Genomic DNA, 21,561 nt, shown 5'->3' with positions numbered 1-21,561 from the left:
TTAATTTTTAACCTTGCAGTAAACATGTTTTCATAGCTCAGGCATTAACGTCAAAGGGAAAAGTAAATCATAAGCTAAACGTTTTGGTTTCAATTTTCGGTTGGTGACACAGGAGTCATTTTTTTTTTACTTTTTAAATCATTGCTATATATTGGGTTCAATATAATCTATATATATATAAAAGCGAAAATGTATGTATGTGTGTATGTATGTATGTGTGTGCACTTTTTCTGTATGTCCGCAAAAGGCTTTTTTCGGCAGGCTTCTTGGTCAGCTCGCTCCTTCTTAAAACTTTTTTATATGCTGTCGAAATGATAACATGTACGAGTTACGAACGGTGGTCGCATGTGTATCTAATTTGCCCGACTTTCACACGCTATTTTTTTCCAGATTTTTTGATCGCCGCATGTTTCTTTCGCTTTTCAGTATAAAAAGAAGCGAATGATGGGGAGGGGGAAACAGAAACTGGCTTGCAGCGCAAATTGCGTCAGGGTCAAACATCACGCGACTTAACTTTCGAGCACCTGTTAATTTCACTTTATAAACGATGAATTAACACAGCTTTCACTTCCTCTCCCCTCGTGGCCGAGATGGTTAGGTGTCTGGGGTTTTTCCCCTTTTGTTTCCACCTTTGCGTCAAGGCTTCCGGTTCAAGTCTACCTTTTTTTCTTTTACACCTCCAAACACTCAGCCAACGTTTTCTTTTTATTATTATTTTTTTTTTAAACAGGATTGTTTTGATCTACCCCCCCCCCAACACACACACACCTCCAAACACCCGGGGCAGCACCGGGTACCCCCACCCCGCTAGTCTATTATATAAATCTCACCTGTCTGTGTAAATGTATGTATGTATGTCTGCCTAAAACTTTTGACAGAGTCGACAGATTTTCACATGATCGGTATCGTTTTGAAGCTCGACCGTTCGGACGACAAATATAAAAAATTGGCTAAAAACATTAATTCCTTCACCCTCAACTGGGCAGTTTTCTACAAGAAGGGGTTGCTTTGTTCGCCGATATTTTCGAAAGTCTTCCACTCTTTTCGACTGACTAGCCTTAATTTACACCTTCGCCACTTCCAGTTTGGTGATGGACGCAATAGCAAAGACGTCACTTTTTTTCCTCACATTCTTTTTTCTTCTTCAGGGTACGGATTCGAGCCTGCCTTCCTACTACCACTTTTTTTTTTCTCAACACACACCTCCAAACACCCGGGTAACGCTGGACATGCAAGCTAGCATAATAATAAATACGAAATCTGCATTTTAAATGTATTTTACGACCGGGCAATGCCAAGCGACCTGCTAGTTGTTTATAAATATGACCGCTATATTTTCCTGATGTAGTTTTTATTTCAGCGTTTCACATGGTAAAATGACACTTGCTATAATACTTTGCAGGCATGCATGTTTTTTTGTTTTTTTTGTTTTTTGCTAAAACAGGGTTTAAATAAAAACAAACAAAAAAAAAAACAAATGTAAAATATGTTGATTGGGTATAACGGCAAAACACTGCTGAAGAATCCCATTTCACTGCAAATAATTTAGGTGATTTAATTTCTTTTGAATATTTTCAAACAAACACATTTTCAGATTGTAATAGATAAACTCCTGCAATTTTCTAGAGAGAGGATGGGTCCATTTGCCATATTCCTTTAACATAAATCAGCCCCACTTTAACTATTTGCGTTCCGCGGTTTATCAATGGAAGAAGAGTGGTGCAGACAATATCAAAAGGATAACAAAGTCTATCTATACATAAACATATCAATTTTTTTGTGACTTGTTTAGAACAACCAAAAGTAGCAAATTCAGTAGACTGGGGGGGGGCGTTGTGCGTATGCATGTTATTCTTTGTGTGTGTGTCAACTGATGTGGGAGTTTGTGCATATCTCTAGTGTCGTCTACTGAGAATCTTTGACCCAGCAACCAAGGCTAAATTTGACTTTGCTTCCAATAAATATATTAATACGCTAGCGTGCGTGTTATTTTGTGTCACGCTTACATCTTTTTTCTTCCGAATGATTGCCGTTTAATTGTTATGACCTCCCATTTCTTGTAACATATAATTTTAACAAGAATTCTTCATAATTTTTGGTTTCGGTTATAGCTGATGGCACTGAAGTCATCTATATTTTTATAAATAATTTTACCAAGAATTCTTCATAAGTTTTGGTTTCAATTTCCATCATAGAAGGAACTCAAGTTTATATATATATATATATATATATATATATATTATTTCTTCATAAGTTTTGGTTTCAGTTTTGATTCAAGCTGATGCACCCAAGTCATATGGATATATATATATATATATATATATATATATATATATATATATATATATATATATTTCAAATCACAACTTTATAATATATAAAATAGAAAATTGATTCTATAATAATATATACGGAATCTGCATAAATTAAAATATCATATTTAAGCGTATTTTACAACTGGGCTATACTGGGCATCCCTACTAGCTTAAATAAATACTGTTTGCAGTTTTAACAAAAGAGCTGCAATAATATCAGGGCGTCTCCATTTACATTGAACATCCACAGAATGCGAACATCAATATATTACATATAAAAGAGTCCGCTGTGGAATTTCCACAGGGCCTGCTAGTCTAATAATAATTGGTTTATGTCATATTGCTATAGAAACGAATGTTGACGATGTGTGGTGGTGTTACTGCCGACTGCTATTGGTTGTCACTTAAATAGCCAATACCTAACAGGTGCACGGCTTCCAAAGCAACTCTTTCTGATTGATTGCACACTGATTTCAGTAACCTATCAAAATTAAGTATTTTGGAAAAATTAACCAATTAGAATTTAGCATTTATAGAAATTGTTTTTTTTGCTGCTATAGTACTTGTTCTACAAATTATTTAGAATGAATGGGCATTACTCCCGAACAACATTACTTAAACCATATTTTAGTATATGAGGGATGTTCCAAAAATAATGCGTCTCATTTTTTTTTCGCCCGAATGGATCAGAAAAGATTGCAAATTGCATTGTTATGATGACTGAACTTATGCATTCATGACCTGAAAGTTTCAGCTCTTTGTTGCAAATATTAACCATGTGAGACTAAGAAAGTAACTTCTGTTATGGAAAAGCGTCAAAATCAGACACATCACTGAATTCCTCCATGCAGAAAAAAATTGAACCTATCAACATTCACCGGCGCCTGTTGAACATTTACAAAGTCGATGCAGTTTATGTCAGCACAGATGGGTTCGTCGATTTCAGAGTAGTGACAGAGATGTGAGTGGCAAAGTCTGCTCCAGACTTTTATGATGACACATCAAAAGAGGCTGGCAGAAGTTCACCGAGAATGCTGGTGACTATGTAGAAAAATAAATTTTGGAGCACAAAAGGTCACTCGTTTTAATGGTACCAATCCAGTTTTCTTAGCTCTTTAACGTTTTAGTTTTTGAGTTAAAAAAGTAGGAGGCCTTACTTTTGGAACGACCCTCACATATATATATATAGCAAGTTATAAAATGTATATGGCGATTAAGCTACACTGAATATTGCTTAATCGCCATATACATTTTATAACTTGCTAACTAGCTCTACCTACATATTGAGCACTTTTGAAGTAAATACTTAAAGTTTACACATAAATCTATGCTTTCGTATATTAATTTTATGTGAGTAAATTAAGTAGTTAGTGATCAGACGATTCCAATATTCTTCCCGATTTTGTTACAATTACCAATTCTGTATTAAATTCTCGATTCAGATACAATTACCGATTCTGATTCTTTAAAAAATCTCTAAATATTGAACTATAGAGTTGTTCCCGCCCCTCACCCCCGATTACCGTCAGAATACATGTTAAATGTGCAGATATTTTCTCAAACATAAAAACATTCGATACTCATGCACTTATTGATCCGTGCTGAAATAATAACGTTATTATTTAAAACGCCATTCTTAACATGGGGAGGGGGGTGTTTTGTACCTATTCTGTACTTTAACCTTACAATTGAATAAAAAAACGAAAAAAACTTTAATTAAACCTGGAAATACGATTTAAAAAATAGCGCGGATCAGTAAGTCCATTAGCACTAAACATTCTAGCGGGGATGATCTATCGATTTTAGTTTTACTACTAATTTAAAATTAAGAGATATTTATTATTTCGTCATTACCATCAGCAGTGGAAGATTTTGCTTTAAACAAAAGCAAATACAAAAATACAATTAAAAGAATCGTTTTTGGCATCGGAAACTAGGCACAATTTTTTCCGATTCCAATACCCTTACAGTTCTGATTTTTCCGATTTCCAATTTCGATTAATAGTCCCAACACTAATATATGTGTGTGTGTGCGTGTGTGTGTGGTTCACTCTTTTAACTGGAAAATTATGTTATTTGTAAAAATGATTATGAACTTCAGCTATAGTCTTTATAAGGATGGAGACTATATTTTTCTGAACGAGATTTTATTCCGATGTTTTACGTGCATGATGGAACTTGTGACTTGGTGTTTTTAATTTTTTAATTAATGACAAAGAAAGATAGTCGCTAGAAGCAACATTGAACCTATGCATACAACTAATTTCTACCCTCTTGCAGTTTAGGTAAACCAGAATATCAGGAAAATACTGGGGCATATTTGGGGGTACACCGCCTGTTAGAATATCATTTGATTGGATATTGAAATTGACGTAATTATTATAAAAGAATTTTTTAAAAAATAATTAAATTATTGTTAAAGAATTTAATTATTATTTAATTATTAATTGCTCACTAATTGTTATAAAAAAGTATAGGTCAATTTTTACGACGTGACCCAGCGTATTATAAGCACCCCAACCTCCCCATGTTAAGAACGGCTTTCGGAATACCCCCCCACACCAACCTCGAAAGCCGTTCTTAACATGTGGGGGTTGGGGAGGGGTAGTTTAATCCGAACGCCGTTCTTAACATAGGGAGGTTGGGTGTTTATAATACGCTGGGGCATGTCGTAAAAACTGATCAAAATATATTTATGTTCACAATCTACATTTGTTGGAAGTGTGGCGGAGAAGGAAATCAAGTCAGGTATTTCCTCGTATATTATTATTATATATATCCGAGAACAATATCATTTGTAATTATGTTTATTTGTTTGTCTGTGTATTCAATAAAAATCATTTAATAAAAAATTCTGTATTTAATAAAAAAAAATCATTTAATAAAAAAAAAATATTCTGTTTTCTAATATTGTTTTAATTTTATTTTATTACGTCAATTTCAATATTGTTTCATTTTAATTTTCAAATTCTTATACAATAATTACGTCAATTTCAATAGCCAATCAAATTGCAACCTTACAGACGGTGTAACCCCAAATATGTCCAAGTATTTTCTTCATATTTCGGTTTATCTAAACTGTAATAAGACCCTAATTTCTACAAATGACGGGGTTTGTATTACTGTACACATAGATTCGAAAAAAATTGTCCCAAAACAAATATATAACGAATAAATATTCTCAAAGGCAACATAAGTTACTTTTCTACCAAACTGGATATATTTTTCGTGTTTTTATTCAATGTAACATGTTTATTCAGCTCGAAAAACATAGTGTTTACCGATGTATTGGAAAATTCAAGATGGCGCCTCACTCCCTCTTTAACACGGTAAGTTTGGGAAAAGGTGTTATAAATAAAAATAAAAAAAAAACTAGACAAAATACTATAGGCACCGCCAAAAATGGCCGCAAAATCAAGTTGTTGTTTTTTAAAACGAAATTACATTTATTAAAATCCATTATTTCTGAGTAACTTTTTTTTTCCAGAAAGATAAAACCCTGAATGTTATCATATAGAAAACAGAATAATGTAAAACTTTTTCCACTATTTTTAATTCAATTGTAAATGTTAAATTTTCCCAAAAAGTTAACAATTGACATTTTTTGTCTTGCACAAAAAACGTAGTTAAATATTTAAAAAAAAGGGTTTTTGAAATAATTAATTAATTTATTTATTGTCTAACTAAGATTTAGGATGATTTTCTAAGAGAATATGCAAAAATATTATAATATAAGTACCTGGATTTCAAATAATTCCACTTATTCATATAGGTAACCAGATATTTCGTGTTGACGTAGAGTTCAGATCGACTCTGTTTACGTTTTCGTTTGATAAAAAGCAAACTATGGAAGACCAAACAGGCCAAAAAAACTTATTTTTCAGTGACGAAAATTTCAATGTATTATTAAGCTGAGGCTGGCCAGTACCAGATGGGTGACCATTTGTATGCGTTTGGTTTTTAATGTGTATGTGTGTGGGGGCCAGGCTCCCCAAAATGGGGGGGGGCAATTTAAAGCAGAATAAAAAAAAATTATTTCAGCGCGTTTGGTCCACCGTAGTCGAAAGGCGGCAAACGTTTTCAAACGGGATCGAAAAAAATGATGCTATTTTTAACACAAAGGGCACAATATTTATCGAATTTTTTTTTTTTTTTGGTATCGATTATTCAAAGCATGTCCTGTTTAATAATGGTCATGCATTATTCGGCTCGCTAAAAAAAAATTGTTAATTTATTTATCAAAAATTTTAAAATAGCTTTTTTCGTATAAATATTAAAAAAAAATTTTTTTTTGTTTTGCTTAACTTAAATTAATTATTTTACTTAACATATTCACCGAATTTCACACTTCAAAACTCAAAAGCGGGATAATTAAACACAATCGAAGTTCTGATATTCAGACGTCAAAATAAGGTATGCAAACAATTTTTTTTTTTTTTTTTTAATCTATAATTCTGTCCCTTACAACAACACAATATGTTGATTTCAGTTTCAGATGATTATTTTAAGCATATTTGTTCCCACTTCAAAACAAGGGGGGGTTTGTAAGCAAAAATATATATATATATATAAATATCGTTTATGAAAAATAAGTACACTGTTATAAAGTTCATTCTTCTCCTAATAATCGCTGAAAATTTCGTATTGATCGGATAATTACCTGATTTTTGGTAGATTTTTAAAAAGACGGTCCGTCAAAAAGTACTGACCTGCCCCCCCCCCAGTTTTGGCGGTGCCTAAAATACTATTAAAACCCTGCCGAATATATGTCAACCTATGTCACAGTAACATATATTGAGCGAGTTTTTAACAGCATTTTATCCAGTTTTTTATTTATAACAGCTTTTCCCAAACTTACCGTGTTAAAGAGAGAGCCAAACGCCATCTTGAATTTTCCAATACATCGGTAAACACTGTATGGTTTTCGAGCTGAATAAACATGTTACATTGAATAAAAACACAAAAAATATACCCAGTTTGGTAGAAAAGTAACTTATCTTGCATTTGATAACATTTATTTGTTATATATTTGTTTTTGGACAACTTTTTCGAATCTATGTGTACAGTAATACAAACCCAAAAACTTACAACATACCCTTCATTAACCTTACTACTAACACTAAGTATTTTTATGTGGCGACTTCTGTATGGTTTTACGATTTTACCATTTGATTTAGGGTTAGTGGAGAAAAATATTTGGTTTACTGACCAAAAAGCTAGTATTCCGGAAATGGGAGTCATTTTGCATTAAATTAATGTGAAATTAATCCCCACCCCCTCTAAGTTCTAAAATAATTGTTTGTGTACATGCAGATTACAGACCATGCTACATATTAGATAGAATTTTCAAGTTAAATTCAATTTTTACGACACCTTTAGTTTATTAATTTTTGTGAAAGTACAGAATAGTTACAAAAACGCCTTCCTTCTCCATGTTAAGAATGTGTTTCTAAATAATAACGGCATTATTTCAACACGGTCCGTATTCTGCATTAGTACCTGGTACTTAGCATCATTGTTGGTATTTATTTACTTCCCCACGATAGCAAAATGTGACACAAGGTCGTTTTTACTGTGGGGGAAAAACTAGCTCCCCAAAAAGGGGCACTCTGGAAGTAGGCAAAGATAAATGTGTTTCTTCTTTTCAAGTTTTTCAAAATGTTTACACGTAATTGCCCATAAAATTCAATGTCATTTTCGCACGCGCATGTGCGCGAGAGAAGCGGGAAGATGTCAGCGGAGGATATATTTAGTTCTTTCCCACTGCACTTAGACACCAGGGTCGGAAAAGGGGAATTAATCAGTCAGCTCCCTCGAGGAGGGGCACTGTGACCTGCAAACAGTGCCTGGGCAGCCCCGTCGGCAGTCACCGGCGAGGGCGCCTCGGGCGATTAGCGATGATAAACTAACCCCTTCTCAAAAAGAGAAGGCAAAGCCTGAGAGGCTGGACCTCCTAGAACTGCACAGGAACAGCATAACATTGCAATCAACATAAATGATGTTATTTCACCACGGTCTGTCTTATAATCTGCAAAGTTAAAAAAAAAAAAAATGGTGCTCATGCAGAGAGTGATCCGCGCTATTCTTTAAATCGTATTTCCACGTTTAATTAAAGTTTTATGATATGTTCTTTTTATTCAATTGTAAGGTTAAAGTACAGAATAGGTACAAAACACACTCCCCTCCCCATGTTAAGAATGGCTTTTTAAATAATAACGTTATTATTTCAGCACGGATCGGATCACTCTCTGCATGAGTACCAAAAAAATAATAATAATGGTAAATTTTTTACGACGTGCTCCAGCGTATTATAAACACCCCAACCTCCTCATCTTAAGAACAGCTTTCGGAATAATCCCCCTCCCCATCAATCTCGAAAGCCGTTCTTAACATGGGGGGTTGGGTATTTATTTCGAAAGCTGTTCTTAATATGGGGTGGTTGAGAGGGGTTATACTACGCTGGAGCAGGTCTTAAAGAAAAATACCAAACTAATATTAAGTTCCTCAAAAAAATAATAAATCGTGAACTGCAACTGCTTCGACAATTTCCAGGACTGAATGAATCGGGATTAATGAACTTAAGAGTGAACATTTCGTACGTATTGAACGTAACTTTTTTTTTTTTTTTTTTTTTTTTTTAAATGGTGAAACTTTTAAAAGGTACTTAACTTACATGCACTTATTGTGCCGTGCTGAAACAATAACGTTATTATTTAGAAAGTCATTCTTAACATGGGGAAGGGGTGTTTTGTACCTATTCTGTACTTTCACCTAACAATTTAATTTTAAAAAAAATGATAGTAAAACTTGAATTTAACTTCTTTTTTTTATTAAATAAATAGCACGGTACATTAAGTGCATAAAGCACCCTTTTAAAATCTGAAAAAGAAATAAAAGCTTTTCATATATAACTTGAATTAAAAGAGTTTAATATATATATATAAGTTCAATTTATTTTACTTACCTAAAAATGACAAGATGTTTTGTGTAAATCGGTCTTTCTTTGTTATAAACTCCTTTTTTTTCTAGCAGTGTAAAGAAAGGCGAACCGTACAGGCGTACAATCCGGTCAGCCTTTGTTTTCCTTGGTAATTTCCTTTTTGTTTTTTTTTGTTTTTTTTTTAATCCAGTTAATATTAATTAACTTATAATTAACAACAATAGTGTTTACTCACTAGTTCTCACAAAAGTCATTAATAGTGATCGCTTACTGTTAAAAACAGGTGGTGTTCCCTGGAGTTTGAGTGACAAGTCTCCTCAGATTTCCAGCATACTCTTGCTTCTTTCAATCACCATTGCAAATCACTATGCGTTCTCGCAACAGCCGTTTACTATAATTATTTTCTAACGTTATTTAAATGTCGGTTCGACTCGAAGGAAAATAAGAAAAAAACTAAACGAACACCAGAATAGGATATTTGTTTATTTTTATATTTTGTCTATTTTGTTTTATACTTTTTTTATATATATATAATTTTACAAACAAAAACACATATTGTTACTTTTCTTATTTTTTTTTGTTTTTTTTACGAGCAACCGAATTAATTCTGAATTTATACGAGTGAAAACAACGAGTTCAACATTTTTTTTTTTTTTTTTTAAAGGAAACAAAATGATCTACGACTAATTTAAACGACTGCAGAATACTTTTTTTTTTCATTCAACAGTTGCGTCCGGGTGAAAGGGGGGGGTCTATTACAACACAGACCCAACCAAAACAAACACTTTCCATTGTTTTTATTTCGGGATTAATGTGTTTTTGTTTTCTTTTTAATTCAACAAAACATAAATAAACAACACATAAGAATAAAGTTTAAGAATGAACTTACGTATATCAACTTAACTCACTTTCTCAATTCCAATGGATCTAGTCGAAGTCGCGAGGTAAACACACACAAAAACACATAATAAATAAATAAAAACCCGGGAGATTTTTTCTTTCTTTAAAAACGCCAATGAAATGCGCATCTGTCATACATTCAATATTAGTCAGTTTTTTCCCCCCTTCTCGCTCTTTATTTCGACATTATTTTTTTTTTTTAAGACATAAAAGTACACACGCACACACACACACACACACACACACACACACACACACACACTTTCTCTCTCTCTCTCTCTCTCTCTCTCTCTCTCTCTCTCTCTCTCTCTCTAGATTGAGACAGGGAGGGTAGGAAGAGTAAAAAACAAAAAAAAAAAGGAGAAAGACCACACTATATCCCACCTGACTGACGCTCTACGATTGGATTTTCTTCTCAGGTGTGTGAAATTAATTGTGGTATCCCCCCCGGTGCCATAATAAACGGAAGTGGGTATTTATTTGTCCGTAAATATGCTTGTCGAGTGTCGACTATTTCGCAGAATTAACTCGGCTCAGCTCACCAATCACCATCCCATGCCTTACCTTCTCTCTTTGAGAAGGGGGTTAGTTTATTGCTAATCGCCTGAGAATGCCGACATGACATGGCTGCCCAGGAGGCACTGTTTGCAGGTTAGAGCGCCCCTCATCGGGGGTGCTGACTTCTCAATCGTACTTTCCGACCTTGGTGTTTAAGTTCTTGCAGTGGGAAAGAGAACTAAACTACTTTATCTATAGCTTCGAGCTAAACTTTTTGGTTAAAAAAAAAAAAAAAAAAAATGGTGCTAATGCACTTACTGATCCGCGCTATTTTTTAAATCGTATTTCCTAGTTTAATTAAAGTTTTATGATGTTTTTTATTCAATTGTAAGGTTAAAGTATAGAATATGTACAAAACACCCTCCCCTCCCTATTTTAAGAATGGCTTTTAAAATAATAACGTTATTATTTCAACACGGATCAATAAGTACACTAGTACCAAAAATTTAAAAGAGAAGTTGGGCCGATGAGAATATATATATATATATATATATATATATATATATATATATATATATATATATATATACTTGCCATTGTCGGAAATTTATCCTCTTTCAGATAAATTCGACACGAAAGTAACTAGCCTGAAAAAAAAATAAAAGCATGAAATAAAAAAAGGGGGGGTAAAGAATAAAATATAAAGGTCTTGCTTTAAAACGAAGAAGAGGTTTTATTCACAATAAAATTAGCTGCAAATTTTTCCCTTTGTGCGCATTAAATTAAAAAAACGCCAAGGTAACATATAATGAAAAAAATAACACTGGTTCTTATAATGAAGATGTCGTATCCATGAACGAATACAATATCATGATTCAAAATAGTAGTTCCTAATCACACTCTCATGTGTAATAAATTTTAGGAGCGTACTCACAAATTGAAAGCCAGTCAGGTGCGTGCCTTTTTCTTTTTTTCTCGATTTAAATCCTTTTAAAAAATTATACTCCTTCCAATTACGTGAAGACCGTAGCCATGCAGAATAAAGACTTTTTAAAAAAAATTATACTCCTTCAAATTACGTGCATACTGTAGCCATGCAAATAAAGACTTTTTTTAAAAATTGCACTCCTTCCAAATACGTGCAAACCGTAGCCACGTAGATAGTTTTCAGAAGCATGCCTCGTCGCATGTCCGGGGTATTCTTGCCGAGTTCCCTTCTTTGAAGGAGGCTCCAAAATTCCTTGTCTGCGCCAGGCAATGAATCTGCATCCACTCTCCACGTCGCTGAAACCAAAAAGGAGACTGAATTTCGCGCTGGGCTCGTGACGTCATCAAGGAGCTAGCATTTCCCTTTTCTTCAAATTAAAGGGAGTTTGGTACAAACCCAAAATGTACGAAACTAAGAATCATAAAAGATACAAAATACAAAAAATCAAATATAATAACCAGAATATAAATAATAAATATAAACAGAGGGGGGGGGGATGCACTATTATTGGTATGAAAAAAAATTCCAACACCATCTCTTTCAAATCAAATATGGTAGTATAAGACAGTTTCTCTAAGTGCGTTTAATATTCAATTATATTGGGGGAAGCTATAAAAACTATAATAAGTAATTTTGTTTTATTTATGTTTTTGCAGACTTTAAATAACTCCATTTACTTTTATCTACATTTCTTTGTTCTTTAAATCATTTTTCATTTTATATAAAAACTTTCCGTCTGTTTTGTTTTTTGTTTTTTTTTGTGAACATGTATTTGTATCTGAGGAGTTGTTTAGCGGTCTTGAACGAAACATGTGTAAGACGCACGTCATAAAAAGTGAACAAATGCTTATGAGTGTGATTTAAATACATGTTTTGGTTTTGGATGATGATTACTTATTGCCTGAAGCGGTCTCTAGTTATTAAATACTAGATGACCGAAACATGCTCATGACTGTGTAGCAACACATCATTGCTTATGTAAAAACAAATTGAATATATATATATATATATATATATATATAATATAAAGCTGAACGTCTGAGAGTGTGTGTGTGTCTGGTCACGAATAGGCTCCTATATGGTTGACTATTGCAGAAAACTGATCACATATAATGATAGAAGATGTATCAAGACACAGGAATGGGTATCTTTGATCTGGCATAATGATGATTCATTAAAATTGTGGGGTCTGCATTCGCGCCTGGTCCACAAAGTATGGAAATAAAAAATTTAAAAATTTAAAAAAATGTTTACAAGTGTTTTTGATATAGATGTACATAATAATACTTTGATAAGTATGTTTTAACTTAAGTAGGGATGGTATAATAAAATTGTGGGGTGTGCGTTCGTGCCTGGCTTCCATAGAATGGAAATAGGCACAAACTTTAATAAAGACTTTTCATATCTATCTGCGTAAGTATACTTTGATAATTATGTTTTAGTTTGAAAAAATATGGTATAATAAAATTATGGGGTGTTCGTTTGCACCTGACCTCCATAGAATGGAAATATGTCACAAAATTTACCAAGGTTTTTTAATATAGATCCACAGCATATTGTGATAAGTGTTTCAGTGTGAACGGGTATGGTATAATAAATTATGGGGTTTATCTATTTTATTTTTACTTTCATCATATTTTGCTTTGGTTTTGATACCCCCAAATTCGAAGCTATCTCTTTACAACCGTTCCTTTTCATAACCTATCATACTTTAATAAATCAGAGTCCATTTTCTGTAGGCTGTTTTTGAACCCAGTCAACGACGGGTACTTTTGCTAGTATATATATATATATATATATATATATATATATATATATATATATACATATATATAACAAAAAAGAGAGAGATTTTATGTGCTTCTCATGAATCAAACTTCCCTTTTAGAATATATTTAGGACACAAAAAAATCAAGCGTTCTTTTATCATTTTATTCATTTTTAATAATTTTCATTAAACTTTCCTCTACTTCTACTTTTGTGAGTTTTGAACTGGCCATTTTCATTTTTTACATTAAAAATAGTAATATATATATATTACAATAAATGTAACTTACATGTTAGGAAAATGGCAATTATTTTTATTTTTTATTTTGGAGTGTAATATTTTCACAAATAATAAAATGTAAGAGTTTTTTCAGTGGGAAAAGGTCCTGCATTATATGTAAATAAAACGTAAAAATATTGTATACATACAGAAATGGTGTTGTGATCTAGTTTCGAACTGTTCATTTAATGGCTGAATAACCGAATGTTTGAATTGTAGAATGAATACTTCTCATCCAATCAGCATCGCCGGATATTTAAAAGGGAGAAATCATTGTGTCAAGTGTAAGGAGTAAGAATATGCGTGTGTGTAGAAAATCTATAGTCATTTAATGACGGCTAACATGCAGGAAAAGTATAAATGCACTCGGTGTAGAATGGTGTCGTAAGAGGACTCGGTATAGAGAGGGTTAAAATTTGGCTACCTCCTTTGTAGGTTAGAGCGATGATGGTCATGGCGCTCCTTGGAATAAAAGTAATGTTTTAATATTACGAAATAACGTGTATGTAATTGCATTTTATATCTAGATAACGTAAACATAATAATTTTCTATGTGCCATCTGTTGTTGTCAACCTACAACAGTTTCGTCCAGAGGGGAAAAATTGTGCCTACTTTATTATATACACAAAACAGAAGAAGAAGAAGAAGAAGAATAAGAAGAGTAGATGATTTAAATATTATGTATCGATTTTCGGTATTTACTTCAACAGTGCAGTGCTCAATACGTTAGCAGAGCTAGGTAGTCAGTTATGGGAATATATTTATTGAAATTAAACTTAATTGCTATAATATATATATGTAGATGTAGATGTAGATATATATGTATGTATATATTTGTTTCACCGTACTACACCTCTTCAATATGACTGGAAATGGGTGGGATGTTTCAAACTGTGATTCGAAACCTAATGACCTTATCAGCATCAATCTACCATCATGTGTAAGGGAGCTCTATAAATGCTTACATATTTGTAATTATCGGTCACATAGAGTGCTCTACATTTTTACTAAGAGCTACAAGGGGTGGAATGGAGTTATTTGTTCATCCAAAAACAACTGTTTCAACGTATCATGGCTATTTAGTGTGACTAGACCCAAGCGGATGCTTCAAACTCTGATTTGAAACCCAATCACCTTAACAGTATATGACAGCTATCATCACTATGTTATTAGTCAGCATTATGTGCTAAAGAAATTTTTTTTAACTAATGAATCACTGCTTATCAAGGCTAGGGGTGCCACTCGAAGATAAAGGCTAAAGAGTTGAGCGTCATCACAGATGGTGTCAGAACATTCCACCACACATTGTCTTGAAATGTCGGTCAGTCCCGCTGACCTAATTTCTGGGGATTCTATGTCCCTCATTTTGACTTCCTGGACAACATTCCCAAGGCACCTGGATCCAGAATCTGACCGACTTTCCTTTGACATCATCTTCCAAAGCCCAAAGACACCCGACAGTCTCCTCTGCCACCTGCAACTCCAACCCCTTTCTGTAACATACATGCTCCTAATCAAAAAATCTCTGTCATCAGTGCTCTTCATAGTGTTGCCATGGATGGTTCTGTGTAGATATCCAGAAATGCAATACAGATTGCTTTGGAAAAATATCTCAAAACGTTACTGCTAAAAATGTGGAAGGGCAACATATCTTCAATTTTTTAGGGGGTTGAGGTGGATGGCGTCAAGAAAAGCTTATTCTGAGTATGAACTTTTTTTTGTTGTTGTTAATGATGATGTTTCCCCATCCCTCCTTATATACTTTTCACCCAAACCAAGGGAAAGTAGAAAACGCATAATGGATACATTTCCAGCAACCTTGTAACTCTCGCTTCCCCTACTTCAGTCTTCACTCTTTATGAGAGACTAGCCTGGGTGTCCGGCATTGCCCAGGAGTTTGGAGGTGTGTGTTGAGCAAAAAAAAAAAAAAAAAGAAAATGGTAGTAGGCAGGCAGGTTCGAACCCATGATGCGAAGGCGGAAAAAGAAAATGAAAGAAAATCTGACATCTTACCGCTACTCCATAACGCAAACCGGAAGTTTGGAATGTTAAAATTAGGCAAAGTTAATCCAACTGATACGATGACTTGCAAAAATGGCTCGTAAAAAGTCGACCTCCCCTTGTATAAAACAGCCCAGTTGAGGGTGAAGGAATTAATGTTTATGGCCAATTTTTCGATATTTGTTGCCCGAGATGTGGGGATTCAAAATGATACTGATCGCCTCTATTGAAAGTTTTAGGCAAACATACATACATACGTACATACATACATACACACATACATTTAAACAGACAAGTGAGATTTATATTATAGTCTAGCAGGGCTACCCGGCGTTGCTCGGGACCGTATAAACAATGAAAAAACAAAAGCAGATATTGAACATATGTTTTATTCTTAGGGGAGAGGAATCTTTCATCTCAAGTTTTAGCGTTACAAACAAACATTTGTCTTTTATATATATAGATAATGACAGGTTTTTTGGGGGCCCCCCTCGAAGATAACTGATCAGTTGACCAACTTCTAGTGGTCCGTTTGACGTGAAATTTCTATATTTGTCATCCGGGTGATGGGGCTTCGATATGATATCAAATTTGTCAAGTTTGGTTCCGTCTTTCAAAAGTTTTAGCGTTACAAACAAACATACATACATACACACAGACGTTTGGCTTTTATATATATAGATGTTTCTGACAAAGAGCAAAGCTTCTTTCTTAGAACTGCACGCCTGTGGAACTCTGTTCCGTCTGCCTGCTTCCCACCGGACTATAACTTGGATGTCTTCAAGTCCAACATTAACAAATTCCTAATGAAGCGCCCCCTTAAGTAAACACTTCATCAAATCTCCACACTAACGTAATGTACTTGCAATAACCCTTATCCCTGAGTGGCTTCCAGGCCTTGATAAGTAGTGATCACTGTGTAAAAAAAAAAAAAAAAAAAAAGAGAGAGATAATTCGTTGTTCCCTGGGTCATCAGTTGTTCAGTGAGAGCAAAATTGAAAGATGACTTTAGTCATTTCTCATTTTCTGTTCATGTCGTCATATCACTAATAAAGATGATGTAAGTGGATAATGGGCTGACATCTATTTGATAGCCCAAGAACCAGAACCTTGTAACTCTCAAAAAAGCTGTCCTGCCAGCAGTTGCAAAATACCATTTAGTGTATGGAGCCTGGATCTTGCAGTAATTTTTGGTAGGGTTTGTGGAAGCCATATTAATGGGAACTACTCTGGCTTTTTCTTTTTGTAATGGTTTACAAAAATTCTTTCTAACTCATTCTCTCCGTGTTTTGTTCTTCACACATCTGCTGACCTCTTCGTCAAAGCTTACAATCCCATCATGGAAACTCAAAAAAATAAAATAAATCTATAAACGCTTTATCGACTACCTAGAATGCTCTATTCTTTTACGAAGAGCTCACTTACTAGAGAACTCATGTAATCACTTGAAAATCCTGCGTTAACTTTAAAAGTTGAAAATTGAGCCAAAGAAAAGTGATTTTAATTCTAAATATTAAGTCGTTCTTGTCAGTTATTTAAAACTTCTGAGGTTTTTTTAAGTAAATTTATAGCTTAAAACCATCTCTGTATCCCCCACCCCCACCAAAATAAACTTTTTTTGGTGATTACATGTGAACACCCTGAAAAACGTGACAGAAGGAAGAAAAAAAAAATGAAAAACAATTATTTTAGAGTGAGGAATCATTTGATTATCTGTCCTAAAACGATAGAATAGTCTGGAAACGGGATATCATTTTACGTTAAAATGATATGCGAAACTGATCATCTACTCTAAAGTCTAATTTAATTATGTTTATTTATTTATTTATTTTATTTTCAGAGTGTTCGCATGTAATTGCCTAAAATGTAGAATATCATTTATTTTATGGAGTGATTTAATAGAAGGTGTTAAACTGCAATGACACTTTTTTACGGTATTTATTTGCTTCCCCGCGAAAGCAACTGTGACACAAGGCTGTTTTTAATGTGAGGTTAAACAAGCTCCCCTAAAAGTAGGGTAAAAAGGGGACATTCTGGTTGTGACCAAAAATAATAATTGTCCCAGTATAGAGGGTTTTCCTTTCCGTTGACTGATACAAATTATCTTAAACGCAGCATCTGCAGGACAGATACTACACTTTGTTCCCGGCCCGAAGGCCAAGAACAACAGAAAAATGACACTTTTTTTTTTACTTTGTTTCTGGATTTTTAAAAATATTTTTTTTTTTTTAGTACTGAAATTAGAGTATACTTCGCACTTTTTAATAAAAACAGACAAGACAATTTTAAGTTTACAACACTCAGCATACAACATTAATAATGATCTAGGCGGACGTTGTCGAGAATACACCTCTCTCTAAATTCCACAATTTTCCGGGGCCCCCCCCTTCTTTTTTGTTAATATCATTGATTACAGACTTAAGTTTCAGATTATATATATAAAAAAAAAAAAAATTGAAAAAATATTTTTTATAACTTTTCACGTGGGGGTTCAGTTTTCAATTATAACGTTGTACTAAATTGAACACGAACTTTGTGACTACGATGAAAACAAATTGGCAATTCTCTCTGATGTGACCGGAAGTTAGGGCTTAGAACGGAGGGGTTAAAACAAAAGGAATATTTCTTTAAACCCCCCTCTTATCTATGTATGTATCCATATCATCTATCTATCTATCTATCTATCTATCTATCTATCGTGGCCACAACGTTCGTGTTCAATTTAGTACAACGCTATAATTGAAAACTGAACCCCCAAGTGAAAAGTTATAAAATATTTCATTTTTTTTTTTTTTTAATTTGAAACTTAAGTCTGTAATCTATGATATTAACAGGAAAAAAGTAGGGGGGAAAAAATGTGTAAAATGTGGAATTTAGAGGGGGGGGCAGTTTCGACACCGTCTGTCATGATCTAATTTATTAACTGCTTTAAAACTGACATCGTTTTTAAAAATAATAAAAAAAATGAATAAAAAGTTTATGTGCAGTATTTTTCTTTCTTATTTTGATATGGCAATAATAATGTCAGTACCGATTTGATGACCACATAAAAAAAAAAGGCGACTCGCAATAAAACATATACCGGCTGTGGGCAATGCGTACCACAGTGCTTGAAATTTAATTAATACCAACAAAACGGCGACTCTGTGTGTGTGTGTGTGTGTGTGTGTGTGTGTGTGTGTGTGTGTGTGTGTGTGAGAGAGAGAGAGAGAGAGAAGAGAGAGAGAGAGAGAGAGAGAGAGAGAGAGAGAGAGAGAGTATCGATCTCGGCTCGTTGTCAAGGTACGTACACCTCCACATTCGTATACAGTTGGTTGCTAACCTCATCTCGCAAGACCTAGGTATGGGCAATTTAATGGCTGCTTGCTTCGGTTTTTTTTAACGCCGGTTAATCATAATAATTTTTTTAATTTTCGATTACTTTTTTTATTGTACCTATTTACTATGCCTCCCCACGGGACAGAGTTAGACACCAGGGTCGTTTTTTAACGTGGAGAAAAGGTACAAAAATAAAAATTGTCTCAGTCGTGAAGGATTTCCCCTCCACCGATTATTGTATTTGAAAGATTATATTTTAAAGTTAATTTCTGAAAGAAAAAAAGTGTGTGAAATAAAAAATACATGGAATAATTGTATTTCAAATCTGAAAAACCTACATTTCACGTAAAAGTTCATTATGACAAAAATCGCGTTTACATTTTTTTTGACAAGAAAAATATAAGTTTTCTGGAATTATTTCCAAGTTAAGTATTAAGTTAATGTCTTAAGATAATGAATTAATACAATAAATGTAATTAACTTTTGCTAAAGAAAAAAAAATAATAATTATCCAAAAATGTGACACTGCTAGAAACGAGACTTGTTTATCGTATCAAAAAAAAAAAAAAAAAAAAAAAAAAGCTGGCGGCAAAATTCAAATATGTATGGAAGGACAAATTAGACATAATTTCTTTCTTTATTTAACATTATTCCGGCATACCGAGCGACTTTTTTTTTTTTTTTTTTTTTTTTTGAGTCGCAGACTCTCCTTCCTTCATTTAAAAATGCATAAAAATTAATTAAATTCATTAATTATACTACTGACAATTTATTCTTTGAAAAAAAAAAAAAGTTAGCACCATTATTTATTAATATTAATACAGAATTACAATTGGTTAAGAAAACAATTTATGATTATTGAAAAAATTACACACTAAAAAAGTACAGACTTACGTTAAAATTTATCATAATATTTACGTGAAATTTAAAGTTGATAAACACAAACAGGAGGGTAGTTGAAGAGAGGAGGAGGGTGGGCAAAACAGACTGGTTTTCTTTTCAATTCTACACATCCGTACTTACCGACATGGAACGTTCGTATAATTTTTGCCATTTTTTAATTAAATTATTTTTCTATGTTCCTGTTTTTCAATTTAATTTTTTTTTACTTTATTTTCCAAGATTATATGAACATTATCTTACGTTTATAATTATACGTTCTTGAGTGCAATGGAAATATTAGTATCTTATATGTAAAGATTACGTTTAAAATGTAAGCGTAAAAAAAAATAGAAATAATTTTTGCAATTATATTTTTTTTGTGTGAAAATATTAAATAAACAATGCTTAATTCAATGATAATATTGGTAGCTCGAGAATTTTTTTTTTTTTTTTTTCGCGTTCTATCGATTTCGTTCATGCGGACTTCAGGGGCTTTTTTCGTAAATTTCCTGTAAAAATTATTTTATTTTTATTTTATTGTTACAATTTACGATGCTTTATTTACATAAAAAAAAATAATAAATTCTTTCGTTTTTTATTTACTACTGAAAACCATAGCTTTAGTAAAGGTATTTTTTGTTTAAACAAAATAATACATTTTCACTAAAATTTAAATAAAAAATAATTAGTTCATTATATTCCGTGATCATTATTTGATTAATATTGAAAATTTCATTAAAATTAGTTAATTTCCTGATTTTTGGTGAATTTTTAAGTAAAGGAATGGGTCAAAATGTTTATACATTTTGAGCATCGGCATTCATTTTGCCCGTACCTAAGTCACCTATGGCGATTCACATGCGTTATCATTTCCATATTTACTGAAACATTAATCGCATTTTCTATTTCACTCATTAATAGTATTAGCATGTCAAATACGAACTCCAAACGTTTGCTGTAGAATCCTAATCGTACCCGTGTCATTTACGAAGTCAATAAAATAGCTCCCCTTCACCGGGAATTTATTTCTCAGCATTAAGTCCAACAGGATCACAACTGCCTTGGCAATATCAAACCCTACCCTGTCCAGGTGAGATACAGTCCAGCTTGTAACATTATCTCCCTTCTCAAAGTACAATTATACGCACATGACACTAGAGGGTGCCAAATTCGATTTATCTCCCTTTGTCGCGACGCAAGGAGCATGCTGATCTGCTTTATAAAAAGAGATGTACAGAAGCACTCGTTCTCTCTCACGTGGACTTAGCCAATGAAATACAACAAAACAACTTTTTATATAGGTTTACAAATTTAATTCACTGCCTGTTACATATTTATAGATATATTCCAAAATAAATAAATAAAATAATAAATAAAAAAAAACACACATGATATGATTTGGGAATCTTAGGTAGGACGACTTCCGGTGTGCTTGAGCTATTGTGGTGAATGAGAACTTTAGCTGGGATCAAGCATAGACAAGCAAAGGTAGAGTGATGAGGATGACCCTCCCCAATTTTTGAGTGGCCTTGTGCCTAATTTTTTTGTTTATTTCTGTTTTAGTTGTAAACTTTTCAGAGTAAATAAAAATATATAACTCAAAGTGTAGTATCTGTTCTGATACTAGACTTCAATTTCTTTTGTTCTCGGTTAATGGAGGAGAAATCCTTC

The 21,561-nt window shown here is 33.2% G+C and overlaps 2 protein-coding genes across 4 annotated transcripts in view; one reads left to right on the top strand and one right to left on the bottom strand.

The window, feature by feature from the left end:
- The window catches only part of LOC145245908 (uncharacterized), a 388,923-nt gene extending 378,345 nt beyond the window's left edge, over nucleotides 1-10,578 (bottom strand). The window contains exon 1 of one of the 2 annotated variants that reach the window (XM_080107649.1): nucleotides 10,145-10,578. The gene's annotated coding sequence lies outside the window, so the exon portion shown is untranslated. Of the gene's footprint in view, nucleotides 1-9,279; nucleotides 9,712-10,144 lie in introns of those variants that run through there. The other variant, XM_080107648.1, reaches the window with a different exon arrangement.
- LOC145245905 (sperm flagellar protein 2-like) overlaps nucleotides 8,762-21,561 on the top strand; it is a 259,599-nt gene continuing 246,799 nt past the window's right edge. The window contains exon 1 of one of the 2 annotated variants that reach the window (XM_080107644.1): nucleotides 8,762-8,910. The gene's annotated coding sequence lies outside the window, so the exon portion shown is untranslated. Of the gene's footprint in view, nucleotides 8,911-18,786; nucleotides 18,973-21,561 lie in introns of those variants that run through there. The other variant, XM_080107645.1, reaches the window with a different exon arrangement.

Source organism: Euprymna scolopes, chromosome 23 (genome assembly GCF_053919585.1).
Source record: "Euprymna scolopes isolate OS-2025 chromosome 23, ASM5391958v1, whole genome shotgun sequence".
Taxonomy (NCBI): Eukaryota; Metazoa; Mollusca; class Cephalopoda; order Sepiida; family Sepiolidae; genus Euprymna; species Euprymna scolopes.
This window is presented reverse-complemented; position numbering and strand designations above follow the sequence as displayed.